The sequence below is a fragment of the Hydra viridissima genome, unplaced genomic scaffold, assembly GCF_058129835.1.
Source record: "Hydra viridissima isolate aposymbiotic clone 2 unplaced genomic scaffold, HvirCarnegie_v1 scaffold_10, whole genome shotgun sequence".
NCBI lineage: Eukaryota > Metazoa > Cnidaria > Hydrozoa > Anthoathecata > Hydridae > Hydra > Hydra viridissima.
In genome coordinates this window covers 15005889-15024619 of record NW_028324309.1, presented here as the reverse complement: position 1 = coordinate 15024619, position 18731 = coordinate 15005889, and the positions used below count along the sequence as shown (strand labels likewise).

Below are 18731 nucleotides of genomic sequence, written 5' to 3'. Positions count from 1 at the left end.
AATCATTCTCAATATTCCCTTTAGCAATAACTGGTTCTAAATCTGTTAAGGTAAAAAGCTTTATGAAATTTCTTCTTCTTGAGTTGGGACAATCTCTAAATGAACTATCATTGATTGATTCCTCAACTTTAACTAATGCTTATGGTAAAAAATTCATGGTAAAGTTAAAACACTTTATTGGCGATTCATTAACTTAAAATGCAATTGTTGGTTTTAAAGAGGGTTTTAGCAAAAAGGTTGTGAGGTGCTGTAGAGTTTGTAATTTGACCTGGTCAGAAAAGTTAGTTTATAATAAACATTCTTAGTGTAAAATAAGGAGTTTAGAGGAACACAAGATGAGAGTCAAAGAACTAGATTATTCTAGTCTTCCCCGAGTTGAACGTTTAAAATGGTTAAAACTATATGGCGTTCAATCTAACAGTATTCTATCTGAAATTAAGGAACTTGATATGACAAACCAAGTTCTTTTTGATCCAATACATGATTTGTTAGAAGGTGGAATGCCTTTGCAGATAGAACTTTACTTGAATCATGGGTTTTTGAAAGGTTTTTTACAATGAATTTTACTTGAACGACTTTTCAAAATTCTTTCAATACTCAAAAGATAATTAAAAACCACCTGTAATGGTAGATTTGGTTATTAAAAGGAAATTTGGCATTGCTCAAGTTTTTTCTATTTGTCGTGTTTTACCATTTTTTAAAGAAGTATTACTGTTGATTGTCATTTCTCGTGTCTTATTAAACTGCTGCGTATTCTTCAAATGTGTCTCTCTCCAGTTACCACTGAGGCTACTTCATCTCTTTAGATAGGGGGGGGGGGGGGGTCCAAAATTCTATATATTTTGTTTAACCAGTTATTCTTAATTAATTTTTGTAGAAAAGTTTTAAAAACAATTCAGTTTTTTCTATTTTTTTGTGGTTGGCCTTCTACTTCTATTTAAACATTTTTAAAGATACATTAAAAAAAAAAAAAAAAACATATAAAAGAAAAATCTTTGCAGCGGTTTTTTTGCGTATAAAGTTACGCAACTTTATTTTAAAATTTATGCAATTTAAATTTTGATTGGATAAATTTGAATTAAAATGAATAATAGTTGCGTCTTAAAAAAAAATGTAATAAAACATTTTTTGTTAAAACGTAAAACTTTTATATACTTAAAAAATAGCTTATTATTGTTAACTAAATTTAGATATCAATTAAAATGAAAAAAATTGTAACAAGACGTAATAACAAACTAGTTTTAAATCAAAATAAACAAACTCCTTTAGAAAGTCTCCCTGTAGTTGATAAATTTTATCATACAAAGTTGCCTTTACTCAGAGATGTTCTTGCACTTGTCTTTAACGAAGTCAACAATAAAGTATCTTTTGAAAGTGCTTGTCGAAGAGTTCCAAAGTTAGTAAAAAGTCATTGGACAGAGCGTAATATCTACACAATATCATATCAGGCCATTTTAAAACGTCTGCAATGTGAAATCAATGAATATCGCTACTTAAAAGGTGTTGACAAAAACAAGCAAGGTGATAGTTTTTTAAGTAGATGTATTTCTATGAACAAATCCCTTAAAAAACTTTTTGACGTTTTCTGCTTTAATCCAGAACGTCGTGAAAAGCTAGAGAAGTTTTTCGGTATTTCAATGAATGCTGAAGACTACTCGTATCTAGAAAACATGCGTGGTAACAGAAATTTTACTTGTCAAAATGTTGATAAAACTTTCCATCAAAAAGTTGTTAATGAAAAAAGAAAAATGGAGAAAAAGATTAGAAATGAAACAGCAGTTTATCAGACAATGTACGTTGATAATGATGATAGTGAGTTAAGTGAATTTGAAGATGAAGATGAATTTCTTGAAAAAGAATTAACAAAAAATGAATATCAGTTCTTTGAAAAAGACACTGAACCAATTAAAAAAAAGAGAGTGATGTTTGTTGATGTAAGTGAACCAAAACAGCCATACATGACGAGATCAAAATCAAAATTAATGTTTGAAGATAGTTCTCACAATACTTATGTTCCACCTAATGTGCGACAATCAAAAAACTTAGTCTTAAGTGATATCTACCATGCATGTGCAGAGTTAGATGGAGAAGGATTCTCGATGAGGGAAATGCAAGTTGCACTGAAAGTAATCGACAATCGAATTTTTAAAACAAAATGGAAAATTCCAGATGAAACTGACCGTACATCAAAGTACGATAAAAATAATTGTGAAGCTATTGAGAACACATTTATTGATTCTAACACACTCCCAACACGCAGTGCCATTCGTAAAAAACTAAAACAGATGCACGCGTATTCTCTTGGCTTGATTGCAGACAGAGTTGTTCAAGCTAAAAATAGTGGCGATATAATAACTCACGCAACTGACTCTACCACTCGAAAACATGTTGGGACCTTTGCACCTTCTGGTTTACATATTAACCGAGAATATTATTTTCCTTTGCCTACATTAGCAATTGCTTCAGAAACTACAGCAAATATTGCAGATGGAATAAAAACAACATTCGAAATGTTACAGGAAGCCTCAAAATACACCTCAGAAGAACTATACCAGAAGGTAGACGTTCATATGACTGACAGTACTGTTCATAATATAGGAATATCTAAAGTCACAGCTGATATACTCAATAGAGAAATTCCTGCTGGTCAACTGTTTTGCACTTCACATACAGCTTTAGGTTTTGACAGAGCTATTGAAAAAGTTCTAAATCAATTTGAAAATGAAATGAATATGGATAACCTTTTCAAAGGCTTTCTGTTAGATATATCTATTAACAAAAGTACGGAAACGTTGTCCTTAACCTTTCTCTCATGGGTACTAAACTTGTTTGGTCCGAGTTTTATTCAAAAACCATGGAATTATTATAAAGAATTTAAAACTTTTATGCAGCGTAAAAACAAAGATATTTTTCTTTTTGAATTTAAAGATGTTCGATTTGAATGTCTTTCGAAATGTTCTTCTATAGTTTGCTTTCACTGGGATGACTTTAAGGAGTTTTTGGACCAACATGAATATATTACAAATAAACTTGCTTGTTTAGTCCGAGATTCTATGAATTTTGATTACATTATAGTTACTTTAGTCGTGGTAGCAGCTTTTGGAATGCAAGTCATTTCACCATTTTTCTGTAAAACTAAAGGTAAAGCCACGCATTCTAAACTGCAAATATTCTTTAGCAAGATGCATTCAAGCTTATCTAATGATGTCATAAATCAACAATTCTTTGAATTTAAAGAGCCATGTGTTCAAGGAGTATCAAAGAGACTATTTGAAAATCTCATTAAAGAAGATTATGGCTTAGAAGTTGTTGATGTAGTTCGAAAATACTCATCAAAGAACTTTGATGATTGCATTATTCTAGCAAATATAGTTCGGAAAAGTTTAGCTATAGTTCTTCAACACCAAAGAGGAAAGCATTATGGGTTTGGAGAAAGAAACAATGAATGGTTACCTGATGAGTATTACGTTTTTAATCAAGTCGTTGGAGTTGATAAAGCAATTACAAATAATATTGAACTTGAGCGTCAGTGTGGAACTCATAGCAATCGACTTCGAAAAAAACCGTCACTTTCAACAGTTTCACGTGGTAATGTTCTTAAATATTCAAATAATTTAAGAAATGAAGATTCAAGTAATTTAGAGCTATTTCGGAAAATGGGTCCTATTGTTAGAAAAATTGAAAGTATAGAATATATTTGGAACCAGCGACAGATTCAGCTGAGACAAAGCGGCTTAACTAAAAAAGAACAACAAGCTTTAATCAGGCGTCCAGGAGAAATTCTATTTTAACTTGTTTAAAACTACAAGGCGGCCCATTTACTTGTGGATCAGATGTAAGTGAATATATTGAAAAAGAGAAAGATCTGATAAAATGCCAAAAACGATTGAAGAATGAAGTAATTTATTTTAGAGATACAAGTAGGTCATTGCCGCGGAAATCAACTCTGTTTAAAATCATGATTTTTGATAAAAATACAAAAAAGCGCCGTCTTATGTCTATAGAAGAATATGCTACTAATTTGAAGGTTCTACTTGGAAAGTCATCACAGCAATCCACAATCACCTACGATGACTTCCACAAAGTTATTTTGCACTTTCAATAGAGATCGAAACAAATTATTATTAATATTAGACTATCTTAATGATGTGCAATGTCTAATTTTTTGTGTTATTTATAAATAGGCATAATGATTACATATTTTATTAATAAAATGAAAAAAAATTTACTATGTGTTTTACATCGCTTATATTTGAAAATAATAATGATTTCATTTAATTTAACAGTAAATTCTTTTGTGAAAAAAATCACTTTTTTAAAAAATTGAAGTAGAAGGCTAAATATTGATAATGAAGTAAAAAAATTGTGAAATTCGAAATCAGCATAAAAAATTAATTAAGAAAAAGTGGTTAAACTACAAAAAATCTAAAAAAAGTTAATTTTGGACCCCCCCTACTTTAGAAGAAGCAATTGCAGCCCATCATACTCTTTTTATGAATTTATACTCAGATAGGTTATTACTAAAGTTTCATTTTCTTATTTGTTATCCTCAGCAATCCAGACAATTTGGTTCACTACGATACCACATTAGTATGGCTTTTGAGAGGAAAAATCAAGTAATAAGAAATGTAAGGGATTTTAACTTTAAAAGTATGCCTTTAAGTGCTATGAAGAGTATGATTTTAAACACTTTTGCATCTTTTTATAATTCTTTTGGAAAAATTAGTAATGGAGTTCTTTGAGAACTAAATCAACTTACTTTTAAAAAAATATTGTTACCTACATGAAAGAGTCTATTCGCACGACCGTCGTGCAAATAAAGAAAATAAGCTTATTCGCACGACCATCGTGTAAATAACAAAAATAAGCTTATTCGCACGACCACGGTAACTTTGGTGAGTTTGAAAATAAATTGGCTTCTTGGTCGGCTTTTAGGAACATTGTGTGGACTAAATGTAACAGCAAAACTGTTGCATCGGCTAACAAGAGTTTGAGTCAGGATTCAAAACATTTTGATGAAAATTTTAAATTTAGAAATGTAACATATTTATGCAAGCATGGGGGAGTTAAGAGAATAAAAGGGAAAGGACTTCGCCCAAATCAAAGGTTTTAAATGTGTTTTTTATCTAATATTTTGTTTTCCATTATGCTAAATTTTAATTTAATCATTTTTGCTTATTTTTATGTTTATTAGAATTTTTTTATTACAATAGTATCATAAAAAGTTTAATAAATAGGTATCATTGATACAAGAGATCCATACATTTGATATTTAACCAGCAGTTGACCTAACAACACCATTTTATATTTTTTTAGAAAGTGAAGATGCTCACTACTTTTTATTTATTTTTTAGCTCTTTCAAAATTGGATGTAATGCAAAACTTTATATCACCATTTATAAGAACAAAACAAAACTAGTAGTACAGCAACTTCAGGCTAACCATAATCATGAAGTTAGCAGGTTAGAACATCTATATTTTAATATTAATTTGTTTTATATAAAGTTTCACTTTTTTAAATTTTTTTATTTTTTAATTTATTTCTCTTTAGAACTGCTTTTATGCATTACCCAGAACAATGTCGATTAAGTGAAAAAATAAAGGATGACATCAGCACAATGTTTAAACTTGGTGTTAAAGTCTGTTTTTTGAAAGAATACTTGCAAAATAAAGAAAGCAAAGTAGTAACATCAAAAGATTTATTCAATATAAATAAAAAAATTGAACTAGCACGCAGTTGCGAAAAATCAAATGAGGCTTTGTTGATTGATGAACTGATGTCCTTCTGTAAGTCTTCTACTCTAACTTTTCATTTTCAGTTTTTGTATTTTTCAGAATTTATGACTTAGGGTTAGTGTATATAGAGAGGCAATAAACTCGTGTTAGCTTAATCCTAAAAGTATTTAGAGAAGTTTACCTGAAGTTAATTGGGTTATAATTCAACTGTAGATTAAATAATTCACTTTATTATTCAATTTATTTTATTATCTAAAAGTTGAAGTTTGATTTTCAATTTCAGGTGGAAAAGATCCTGATGCAGTTATATCTGTTCAAGTTGATTCAGACAGTGTTCTGCAATTTCTTTTAATAATAAGCGGAGATATGAAACAGGTGTTTGATATGTTTCCTGAAGTGCTAATGATTGATTGTACATATTGCACAAACAAATTAAGAATGCCTTTATTCACTTTGTTAGTGGAGGATGGAAACGGAACCGGTCAAGCTGTTGGTTATGCTTTCATTGCACAAGAAACTGAAAATACTCTGCAAGACGTGTTTTCAGAAATTGAACTTATATTGAATCTTGACCAAGTTAAGGTTGTCATTCTTGATAAGGACTTGAAAGAAATAAGTGCAGTCTCCAAGGTTATGCCCTCAGCAGAAATCTAACTGTGTAAGTTTCATGTTTTGCAGGCATTTTATAGATTTTTAAATAAACAAGCTTTAGCCAGTATTGAAAAAGAAAACTTAAAAAGAATATTTCAATCGCTTGTGTATGCCAAATCAAAGAAATTGTTTGATACAAATTTGGGTCATCTTGCTACAGTTGCACCAGATGTTGTAATGGTATACTACAACAAAAATTGGGGCTTGCCACACCAAGTTAAGTATTGGGCATACTATGAAACTATGAAGCATGTTAATCTTGGAAATACAACAAATAACAGGTCCGAGTCCCATAACCAAAAAATCAAAAACATTTTATCTAGAAAAATGTCTTTAGCTGAGGCAGTAAAAGGTATTCTTTTGTTGCATGCTGATAAATTTCAACAAATGACTCATATTGAGTTTAATCAATCTTTCAAAAAGCCATATCGATTAGGCACTGCTAAAGATAGAGTTACAGATGATATTGTAAAAGTATTAACTCCATATGCTGCTAGAATTGTAATTGCAGAACTAAAAAAGTCTCGTACTAACTTGTTAGTATTTAATAAATTATGTTCTTGACCTTTGCATGTAACTATGAAACTTCCTTGTCGACACACAATGGCAGTGGAAATAGTAAACGGGGATGTTGTTTTTAAAGCAGAAGATGCAGGAGAGCGATGGCATTTAAGCTATCAAAAAAGAAGTTGGCTTTCTCGGAAGATCAGAAGTTCGCATAATCAGGCTAACAATGTTCTTCATTGTTCAACTAACAAAACTGAAAAAAAGTCCCTTAAAGTGCCATTTTCTAAAGATCAGAAATTTAAAACTGTCATCGATCTATGTAAACCAATTTCAGATTATTTATCCAGTTTTGGAATGAACGAGTTTGAAGAAAAATTTGATTCATTAAATTTAATTTAAAAATTGTGGTTAGCTGGGAAAAAAATTTTAATTTCTGATTTGGAAACACAAGTATTGCCTGAAATCTCCAATTTGCTCGAAAAGGCTGTTTTGCCTCAAACATCAGAGTTGCCCGAAAAGTCTGGATTGTCTGAAACGTCTGATTTGCCAGAAACTTCGGGGTCGCCCTAAGTTTCTGATTTTCCCGAAATGTCTGATTTGCCTGAAATGTCCGGTTCTTCATACTTTTCTGAATCATTGAGCTATGCTTTACCATCCTGTCTAAATTTAAATGAACAACTTAGAAATCAAGGAAGCATTTTATCTTAAAATCTATCTTCTCTAAATGGCAGTGTCAACTTGAAAGGTCTTCCTGCAAATAAATCGGAATGCTGCACCGGTGAAGCTATAAATGTTTTTAGTAGTTTAGACCAGTGTTATTCTCGTTAACGAAAACGAAAACGAAAATGTGTCGTTAACGAACTCTTTTTCTAAAACTAAAACTAAAACGAAAAAAAAATTTTTTAATTAAAACTAAACTAAAACTAAAACGAAAATAAATTTGAAAACTAAAACTAAACTAAAACTAAAAAGATTTTATAAAAAATGAAATAAAAACTAAAGCAATAGACTTATGAAAGCGAGAATGATAAAAGTGCAGCTTTCATTTCCAGCCGTCAATGGTCAAATCACGCACTGTTTACGATTCCAGGGACCTTACGTATATGCTAAATACTCGATCAGACGCAGGGGCTGTAATGAGATCTGATGCTTGTGGGATCACTATTGCTGATACAACCACAGCATACTATACTGCGATACAGCTTCACGCGCGCGCGTTTTTCAATAGTGAAGAACTCTGCAAAGTCATGCAGTGCAGCCGCACCGGCTCTTCACGTCAATAATTGCGTTGTAACAAATATTAATAAAGTATAACTGTATAAAGACTATAAAGGCGCCATATAGCTTATTTATTCATACCGTTCTCCGCCGAAAGGCATGTCCTTTACTCCATTGCCTCCATTTTTTTCTTTCTCCAACTCTTTTCTTAATTACTTCATAACTTGCGTTCATAAGGATGCAATCCAACATCTGCATCCGAAGCCGTCCTGGGTATTTTTTGCCTTTCATTCTCCCCTCTACCAATGTTACCCTTCACAAGTTAATTACCAAGACAAAATTCATCCACCAGCCGAGAGTCAACTTTACATGCTATGCAAGCAGCTTGCGAAACAAAACTGTTGTGTTATCAAATGGAAATTCATAGTTCAACTATTTGCAATAAATATAAAGGCAATCGCGGTGCTATCAACTTTTGGATTGAACGCAAAATGACTTATTCTATATTAGCACCACTAGCACTTGACTTAAGTCAGCTCCTGCCAGTGAAGCATACGTTGAGAGAATATTTTCGCTTTGCGGGGATCTAACAGTGGGCAAAAGAACCAGAATGTCAACATCATTGGAAACAAGAGTTTTTCTCAAGCTTAACAATAATCTAATTCCTTAATCTAAGTAATAAAAATCCATTATTTGTTAGATTAATCATGTACTCTATTTAGCTCATGTATGCTTCATAGGCACTCTTGGCAGGAGCTTATATTATGTCAAGACTAATGTTTTATTTCAATAAATTATGTTACAAATAAAGAATAGTTAACCATTTCTGTGAAAATTTTATTGTAAAACATTATTGTAACCAACATTATGTCTAAGTCTTATAGTTTATAGATCATAAATCTAATTCCAACAATAGTTATTTTATACTACAATTATATTTTATTGCTTAAAGTTTAGTTGGGTATTGTACATTCTCTTTTAAAGAATTTTATATTCACTTTCGATTATCGAATACGATTTTAATATAAAATATTGAGCAATGATTATCAATGCTGTTAACTTTGTTAAGTATATCTAAACTGTTACACTAACTTACACACATAACTTACAAAATATAGGCTAGCTTATAAAATTATATTGATCAAAAAAGAACGAACATAAAATGTTTAAAAAAACAATACTGAAAAGCTTTAAAAACGAAAACTGAAGCAAAATTGGTTTTTTAAAACTAAAACTAAACTAAAACTAAAAAATTTCAATAAAAACGAAAACTAAAATTAAAATGATTTTAAAAACTAAAACTAAAACTAGAACTAAAAAGAATAAAAAAAAACGAAATAAAAACTAAAACTAAAATGAGTTCAAAAACGAAAACTAAAACTGAAACTAAAAAATTTAATAAAAACGAAATAAAAACTAAAACTAAAAAGATTTTTAAAACTAGAATAACACTGGTTTAGACAATGTATACTTGCCTAAGGTTCCTCCAGTTGTAGGAAATGTAAAGATTAGAAAAGCACGACTCAAAAGGAAACGTGAACTATATAATGATCCTTACCATCAATCATGTAAGCGAATTTTAGGCAAAACTGCTCATAAGGAACAGTTATTAAAAAAACAACTCTCTGTCGTAGATCTTCTACTATTCTCTATTAAGGACTCATTCAAGATGTTTTCTGATTTGCACATAAATAAAGCACAAAAACTTTTATCCATGCAGTTTCCAAAAGTACAAGGACTACAAGACCCTATTCTCGGATCAAAACTTCATTTTAGAGTGCAATCTGGAAAATTTATTCAAATTTTACATAATGGTGCAATGCATTGGCTTACCGTTTCCAACTTTTTAAGTACTGATCTTAACTCAATTGATGTTTTTGATTCCTTACATTATGATTTAAGTGTTAGTGGAAAGATGCAAGTAGGATCGATCATGATGGTTAAAGATGCTTTTTTGAAAATACAGTTTAAAGATTTTCAAAAACAATCCGGTGGGCTTGATTGTGGTCTTTTTGCAATTGAAGCGGCAACAGATTTATGTTACAATCATGATCCAAGCATAAAATGTTATAAGCAAGAACTTATGCGAGATCATTTATTAAAATGCTTCAGTGACAATCACTTAACACCATTTCCTATAGAGACGAGTGAACGAAAAAGGAAAAAACTAAACCAATTAATGTACCACTATATTGCATATGTCGTCTTCCGGATAATAAAGAAGAGAAAATGGTTAAATGCGACAATTGCAAGGAGTGGTTTCATGTTTCATGCCTTTCCATTCCAAAGACTATATTTGAGAATTCTGACCACTCTTTACATTGGCATTGTAATTCATGCAGCTAAGTAAGATATTTTATTTAAAATTAAACAAATATTAGATTTAAATTTTTATTATAATTTATTATCATTTTAAAAATTATAAATTAGATTTATAATTAAAAAATCCGATATGTAAATGTTTAATAGTTATTGTATATTAATGTTGTACTCTAGGATGCCTAATTTTGCAGTTAAAAGAGAATTTGTGTACTATTGGATTTGTAAACAAATTCCGTCATTCATCATGCTTCAAAAATTTTCGGCTTTTAATTCAAATATGTTGCAAGTATGTTAGACCTGGACAAAATCCCCCCATCCTGTTCTTTTTATTTTCCACCTCTCCCACCCCCCTACCACCACTTGCATTAATCTTAGGGTAACTAAACGTAAAAGTAAAAAAAAAATATTATTCTCTTTTTTTTTAATATGAAAATAATTTTGATTTGATAATGTATGTTCAAATTAATGTTTTATATTTTAGTATGCTGAGATATGACAGCTAATAAATTCTGTACAACGGTGGCATGTAAGTTGGTAATGTATTGCAAATCAGTATAAAATTATTCAAAAATTTTCTTGTGTTTTCTCTGCAGCTGCGCGTATTTAAATGTTTATACATTTGAAATCTTTTTATTTTAGAAATTAAAAAAATACTCTAGACAAAAATTGATTTGTATTAGGGGTGTCAAAATCTATAAAATGTATTTCTATAAATCTATAAAGTATAAAATGTCAGTGTGCAACAAAGTGTGCAAAAAAACATATATAGTCTCAAACAGGGGCTGCGAGAGTGCCAATGGTGCCCGGGTCAAAAATAGAGAAGGGCCCCACTTTTAAAACCATAAATGTTCAAAGCTTTTTTGTTTTGCGAATGTTTTGTTTTTGTAGAATGAAGCAATTATCAATTTTCGCCACAATAAATTGTACAGGGTTCGTAGCGAACCTAAAAAACATAGAGAATTGGTCTATTTTAGCTAAAGTCAGGGAAAACCTGGAATAGTATGGAAATTATTATTTTTTAATTAGATAGTCAGGAAATTATGTTCGTGAAGTGACCATAAAATATCCAATATACAGATGGTTTTTTTAAATGTTATTTCGTGACTAAAATAGTCAGGGAAAATTGGCTGATTTTTTAAAAAATGTCGGGGAATTTCTTATGATAAATTAAGTACGAAACCTGTTGTATTTCTGCGTTAATATCAATTCTCTGGCTTAAAATCAACTAATCAAAACTGACACATGGATCAAAATATTAGTTTTAAACCCTGAAGTAAAAAAGAAATCAATAAATACTTCGAGAAAGGAGAATGAGGTGCTTAAATATGGATTTTCGAAATTTTCTTTCTCCCTAAATATTCATTTTTGCTAGACCTAAATCGTAAACGGTTTTCTTAACCCAACCCAGTTTTCTAAAGCAATCGTTTGGTTGATCTTCTCGCTAGTCAGATCAAGGTTTTTCACGACATGTTTAAAAGCTACCAACATTTCTCTCCTCAAGTGATATGATGGCGTCAATACGGGATTGTATCCTTGCATAGACATCTTATATTATGTCTATGAAGTAAAACTAAGCAGTGATGAACTACAAAAACAAAGAATATTTCACATTGTCAGTTATTTAAAAAATTGTGATTTATTGTCAAAAAAATTTCCGAATCTGCGTTCGGCGCCCCTTCAAGCTAGGCTCCCGGGACAAATTGCTATATTTGTCCCTCCCTCTTCAAGGACCTTGCTAAATATGTTTCACTAGTGAGTCGACTTTACTTGTTTTAGGTGCAAACTTTATATAGAAAATATATCTGGTGCATATAACATACTTGCTTTGTGTTAATCTATTTTACAGTATCTAGTTCATAAATCCAAAGTAAATCTCAAAATCTAGTACTGATAATACTTTATCTAAATTAAACTGGAACAAAAGTTGGTTGGCTAATAGAAAACAAAGTGTCAAAATAGTTTATGGATGTCCCAATAGAGATAAGTATTTAGCGGAGTACATAATGGTTTGCTTTTTGCTCCTTTTGATGCTCTAAGTTGACGATTGCATAGTGAACTTGGATAGTACAACTTATTCACGCAATATGGTATACTATATTGCGTAAACAAATAGCTGCGCCTACCGGGAGGCGCTGCTATAATTGCAAATGTTGTAAGAAAAGAGGGGTCCTTGCATGCCTCTCTCCGTCAGAATAATTAGAATATGCATTTTCTACATAAATTGTATTTTCTGTTCGCAATTTTAATTAATTTTTAAATAATAATTATTGATAACTGAATAAATATACAAATACAAATAGTCGTGCTAAAAGCCGATTTCTTTTTTTTTAGAATGGTTGTGCGAATAAGCTTATTTGCCTTATTTGCACGACCGTCGTGCGAATAGACTCGGCTTACCTACATCCGGATTAATGGAAATAAATATTGTGCTGAATCGTCTTTATGGTTTCATGATGGTTTTCAATCTTCTGCTCATTTTGCTAAAGAAATTCAAGTAAAAGGAAAAAAAAAACAGTATTTATTACCTCACAGCTTCAGTGCCTTACTTACAATGCGTTACGAGGTTTTTTTTAATGCTATTGAGGACAACACAGTTCCTTTTAGAACTATTGCAGCTGAAGGCTTAGCTTTTCCATGGCCAGTATTTTATTTTAAAGAAGGGGATATTTTCTATATTGTACCCACAGCATTGCCATTCCTTTTCATATAGTTGCATTGAAAGAAAACTAATTTTATAAAAAGTTTTTATTATTTGCAATAAATATGATTGCTTTAGTCAAATTTGTTTTATTTTGTAAACGTTAGTGGTTGTAAATGGTTTATTTTGTCAATTTTCACAAGATGAAACTAAATGTTTTTCGTTATTCCTCTTATGTTTTTAATATTTACATTTATAAAAAATTTTTCAGATTAACAGAATCCCTTTTGATGGTGAAATTAAACAAGCTCTCATTGATTTTTTTCCACCTCACATAAAACTATTTCTGAGCAGCAAGTTTTCTATTGAAATTAAGGTGATATCTAGAGAGCTAATGTCTTGTTTATTAGCTTTTTGTTGTTCGCATGTGCCTAATCATAATATCAAAAACAGAATATTGTTACGGAAAATATTCTTTGCAAAGATAAAGTTTATCTGCATTTCTTTATATCATTCTTACAGCCATAAATGGGTAAAAACCACGTCTTTGATACAATATATATTTTTTAAATTCGTAATGTTTTTTAAATTCGTAATGTTTTTTAAATTCGTAATATTTTTTAAATTCGTAATATTTTTAAATTCGTAATATTTTTTAAATTCGTAATCTTTTTTAAATTCGTAATATTTTTTAAATTCGTAATATTTTTTAAATTCGTAATATTTTTTAAATTCGTAATATTTTTTAAACTCGTAATATTTTTTAAACTCGTAATATTTTTTAAATTCGTAATTTTTTTAAATTCATAATATTTTTTAAATTCGTAATATTTTATTATTTTAATATATATTTTTGATCTCCTTCCTTTTCCATCGTTTTTATATTTTACTTCAGATTTTCAAACTTGCTGCTGCATACATAAATTGTTTGATTCAATTTATTTAATTAAAGTTTTTAATTTTCTATTAGGATTTGTTGCTCAAAAAGTTGCCTAATAATTATCGACAAAGACAATTTAGTAAATGTCATAGTTCAAAGGTAAAACGATTTCCTCATTTTTTTTGTTGTAAATAGTTCCATCAATATTAGCAGCCGAGCAGTAAATACAATTTTGTCCGAATCATTTGTAGATAATGAACAACTATTACAAGGTGTTGAAGTAAGATTTTTTCTGTGCTTATTAACTTTTGGATGATTGATTTCTAATTCTAATATCAGAAATTATTGTCTTATTAAGTAAACTTAGACGCAAAAAATTTAGAAATATTATAATTAATATTAAGTGTCAGCTCATTACCTTAATTTACTAAATAGCTATAAAATAAAGAATGTATGTAACTCTTTCTTTCACCTAGAATGAATTTAATAAGAAAAAGCCATCGCTTTCAACACTGTCTATTCTAAGCAGACATCTTTTTAATAACGAGACTTATAGTGTATTTCTGAAAAGAGTTACATATGCTCCTGGATTGGTGCTGGAAGAAGTGATTCGTTTGTACCCTATTTTTAAAGACTCGCCTTATAAGATTCAAAAGATGTTGGTTTGGATTTCTCCAGATTCGTAAACACATACTGAAAGTTTAATGCTGCTCCAGAAATCACTTATTTCTAAGAAGACAACTGATAAGTTATTTATGAAAGTTGATGTAAATTTTGTTATTATTATTTTTTTTTTGTATTAAGCCAGTTCTATAAAATATAAACTTAACATTGATTCAAACCCATTTAAATTATTAAAAATACATACCTTTTTTATGGTTGCAATACTTTTTTTGTATTTATAATATTTTAGTGTGATTCAATACATGAATACTTAAGAGTGCCAAGTTATCTATAATAAAACGGAATATGGAGAAAAGAGTCGTAGAGGTGTCGAGATGGATGTTCAGCCCTTGATCAGTACATCTAAAATGGTGGTTGTTTTGATGGCCGTTAACTATTTGCTAGATTTGACATATCCTTCTTGTTTTGGGCAGCTTCTGGATGTTTGCAAGATATTTGCGGCTTCCGACGATCGGCTTTACTATCTAAAAAATGCATTTTTCTTTTGCAATCTTTTAACAGCAATGTGAAGTATTTTTGAATTAATAAATGTTAATAAGTTAATTTCTTCAATTATTTTGTATATAATTTTCATGATTACGAAAAACAATTTAATATAAATATATTAGGAAATTAAACTGCATGAATTTGTATTATTTTTTAAATTAACTTTTATAAACAAAAAATGTTCAAGGTTAGTTTGTTTATTTATAAATTTCTGTTATTAATCATGCGTTTCGAAAAACCTACTTTAAAATAAATAATTATGATTTGATATTACGGGTAACATAACGGATAAATACCCCTTATATCAGGTTTTAAACATAACGGTAAAATACGCGTTGTATTTCGGGAGTTTTCCTCTCACATAACGGCTAATTGGCGTTATGTAACCGTTATGTTCAAGGCAATTTTTCTATGAAAAAAGATAACGATAAAACCGTTATGTTATTTTCATACATATTAAGTGTTAAACATAACGGTAGTTAACCGTTATGTACGAGGAAAACTCCTGTTATATTTTTTAAAAATATAACGGGCTTTTTATTTACTGTGCATGCAAATGCTGAAGTACAGTGGCTTAAGACTCCATCTGAGACATCCCAGTCGGCATATCTAGTATTTTAAATACTCGGAGTATTGATCACGTGTAACATACCGTCGTTGATACCAGAAAAATACGCATTTAGTTTTAAGTTTCGAATTCGAGTTCAATACCTCTTATTTATCAAAAATACGTATGATATAATATTTGATCAAAATCGGGTACGATATTGTACCCGATTTTAATCAAATATCAACATACAATGGAAAAACGAAAATCTTTGCTTTAATGCGCATGCTTAAACTGAAATTGCGAAAGCAAAATTTAAATTAAAAAGGTTTCTCTTGAGAAATTTAGTAAAAAGCTTGTCTGGAATAAAAAGGAATCGTCAGGAATACATGAAAAATTATATGAAGAGATATCGTGCTGCTAAAGCAGTATCACATATCTCCAGTACAACTTTACTGATTATCAGTGCATTATTTACCTACTTTCATCAAATATAGATTTTATTTAGACCTTTTTTTTTTCCATTATTTATAGATTATGAGACTGATTTGCTGTCAAGTTCATTGAACGAATCATCTGAAGCTATTTCGTTACCGGAAAACGAAAGTTGAGATTTTAAAGAACTATCTGTCAGTATTAGTGAGTACTTATCAGAAGGCGAGATTGGCAGTCAAGATGATGAATCAAATGTTTGTGATTTTTCTAGTGATTTTGAATTCAGTGAGACTGGTATTGATTTTGAACCCAAACCAGTATATATCATTTGTGAAGAACTTGCACAAGTTGCAGTTCAGCACAATTTAACAAGAGATGCTATAAACGATATACTACTAATTCAAAGACACTCAAGAAAATTTGAAAAATGTGACGTACCAAAAGATTCCCGCACATTGATTAAAACTCCAAGCTCCATTGATGTATGGAACAAGTGTTATGGTAGTTACATTTACATAGGATTGAAGAAAGGAATAGGTGGTATATTTGCTATTAATAATGTTGAAGTAGATACTAACTTCATAACTATTGATGTCAATATTGATGGACTTCCTATTCAGCAGTCAAATAATTTGCAGTTGTGGCCAATGCTTTGTTCAATAGTAAGTATAATATCTTGTCTTTTTCTGGTGGCTATTTAAAGTGAAAATGCAAAACCGTCAAGTGTTCATGATTTCTTACAAGATTTTGTAACTGAAGTTAATAACCTAACATTTAATGGATTAGTTATTAACAAAAAGCATTGTAAATTTAATTTACGTAGTTTTATTTGTGATGCTCCAGCACGGGCATTTGTTAGATGTTGCTCAGGTCACACATCAAAAAATGGGTGTGAAAGGTGGACTTCTGTGGCAGAGTGTTATGAAAGAAGAATTGTTTATACAAATGACAATGAAAATTTAAGAACTGATGCTGAATTTAGATCAAATGCTTACCCGTTACACAAGAACGGAAACAGCCCATGCCTGCTGATAATTAGTTTAGATATGGTACGTTCTTTTGTCATTGAACCTGTGCACAATTTGTTCCTAGGAGTGTGTCGTCAATTTCTTTTTTTCTTGAAATTCAAATCAAAAATTCATATCAGCTTAGCTCAACAACAACTGATTTCAAATCGAATGCTGGATATAGCCCAGTCCACTCCTTCTGACTTTGTTAGAATGCCAAGAGGTCTTTCTGAAATAGAACATTGGAAAGTAACAGAATTTCGTCAATTCACCTTATATTCAGTAATTATTGTGTTAGAGAAAATTTTAGACAATGAAGTTTATAATATATTTGTTGCATTTTCTGTAGCTGTAAGGATTTTACACAGAGAGGATGATGATGACAGAAATGATTTGTTGCCATCTGCTAAGAAACCTTTTGCCACTTTTGTGCATAATTCACGTAAGATTTGTGATAAACCTTTTGTAACTTTCAATGTACATAACTTGCTTCATATTGTTGATGGTGCCAAATACTATAAATGTTCTATGAATGATATATCTGCATTTAAATTTGAAAACTACTTATAGTTTTAAAAAAAAGCAACATGAAATGCAAAACATAATCCCATTGTATCAGTTACTAAACGATTTAAAGAGCGCTCTATTCTTGTGCACCCTTCAAGATATGTTATAAAAAATTTCGACTTTTAAAAGGAACAAATACTTTCTAAGCAAAGATGGAATGAATTGTGAGGCAATGGAAATACTTCTTTGCGAAGGAGAACAAAAGCATTCTTGTAACGTTAAAAGCAAGCATAATTTGCAACCACTTTTTGTGACCCCTATAAACAGTGCTGAATGGGGAATTATGAAATATTCAGAGTTTAATAAAGTAAAATGGAAATTAACTGTGCTAAAAAGAAGTGATTTATTGCAAAAACTTTATGCCATGAATAACGCTTTGGGTGAATTGGTATTCTTTCCTGTGTTACATAAAATCAATTGAATGAAAGAAAATGTCTTAAAACATTATTTAAATAGCTGTGAATTATTGATGCAGCTTTACCCAGTAAACGACCGGGGATTTGATAAAACTTGTCACTGGTTATAGCTGGGCCTGCATAAGTATTTATTGACCCTATAAACACTTTAAAGTTTTTTAGGATATCCAATTAATTTTATTGATGTTCGGATTCTCCATGCTTTTATGTTTAGTATATATATATATATGTTCTTAGTTTGATATCTTTAAAACATATTATATTTTTAGAATGTCAAACAAACGCAGTGCAATTTTGGAGTTGTTTTGTAAAGGAATGCGTCAATATCATATTGTTCGCGTGCTTAATGTGCCTAAGCAAACTATGTCCAAGGCCGTCAATCGTTTCAAGGAGCTCGGCCACGATGGTCGCCGTCCAGGAAGTGGTAGAAGACGCACTGTCAACACGTCCGCCAATCGCCAGATCATCAGGAAGTGAGTAAAGCGAAATTCAAGGGTCTCAATGCAAAAAATCGCCCGTGAAACCGGAATGAAACATGAATCGGTGCGACAAATGGCAAAAAGAGAGCTTAACCTCATGCCATACAAGCTCCAAAAAGTTCAATTGCTCACTGATGAAAATAAACGTGTGCGGCTCC

The 18731-nt window shown here is 30.5% G+C and overlaps 2 pseudogenes; both read left to right on the top strand.

Annotated features, from left to right (window-relative positions):
• The first annotated feature begins 4592 nt into the window (after positions 1–4592).
• LOC149883313 (uncharacterized) lies at positions 4593–10458 on the top strand (annotated as a pseudogene).
• A 2527-nt stretch (positions 10459–12985) lies between these two features.
• On the top strand, positions 12986–18099 carry LOC149883312 (uncharacterized; annotated as a pseudogene).
• The last annotated feature ends 632 nt before the right edge of the window (positions 18100–18731 follow it).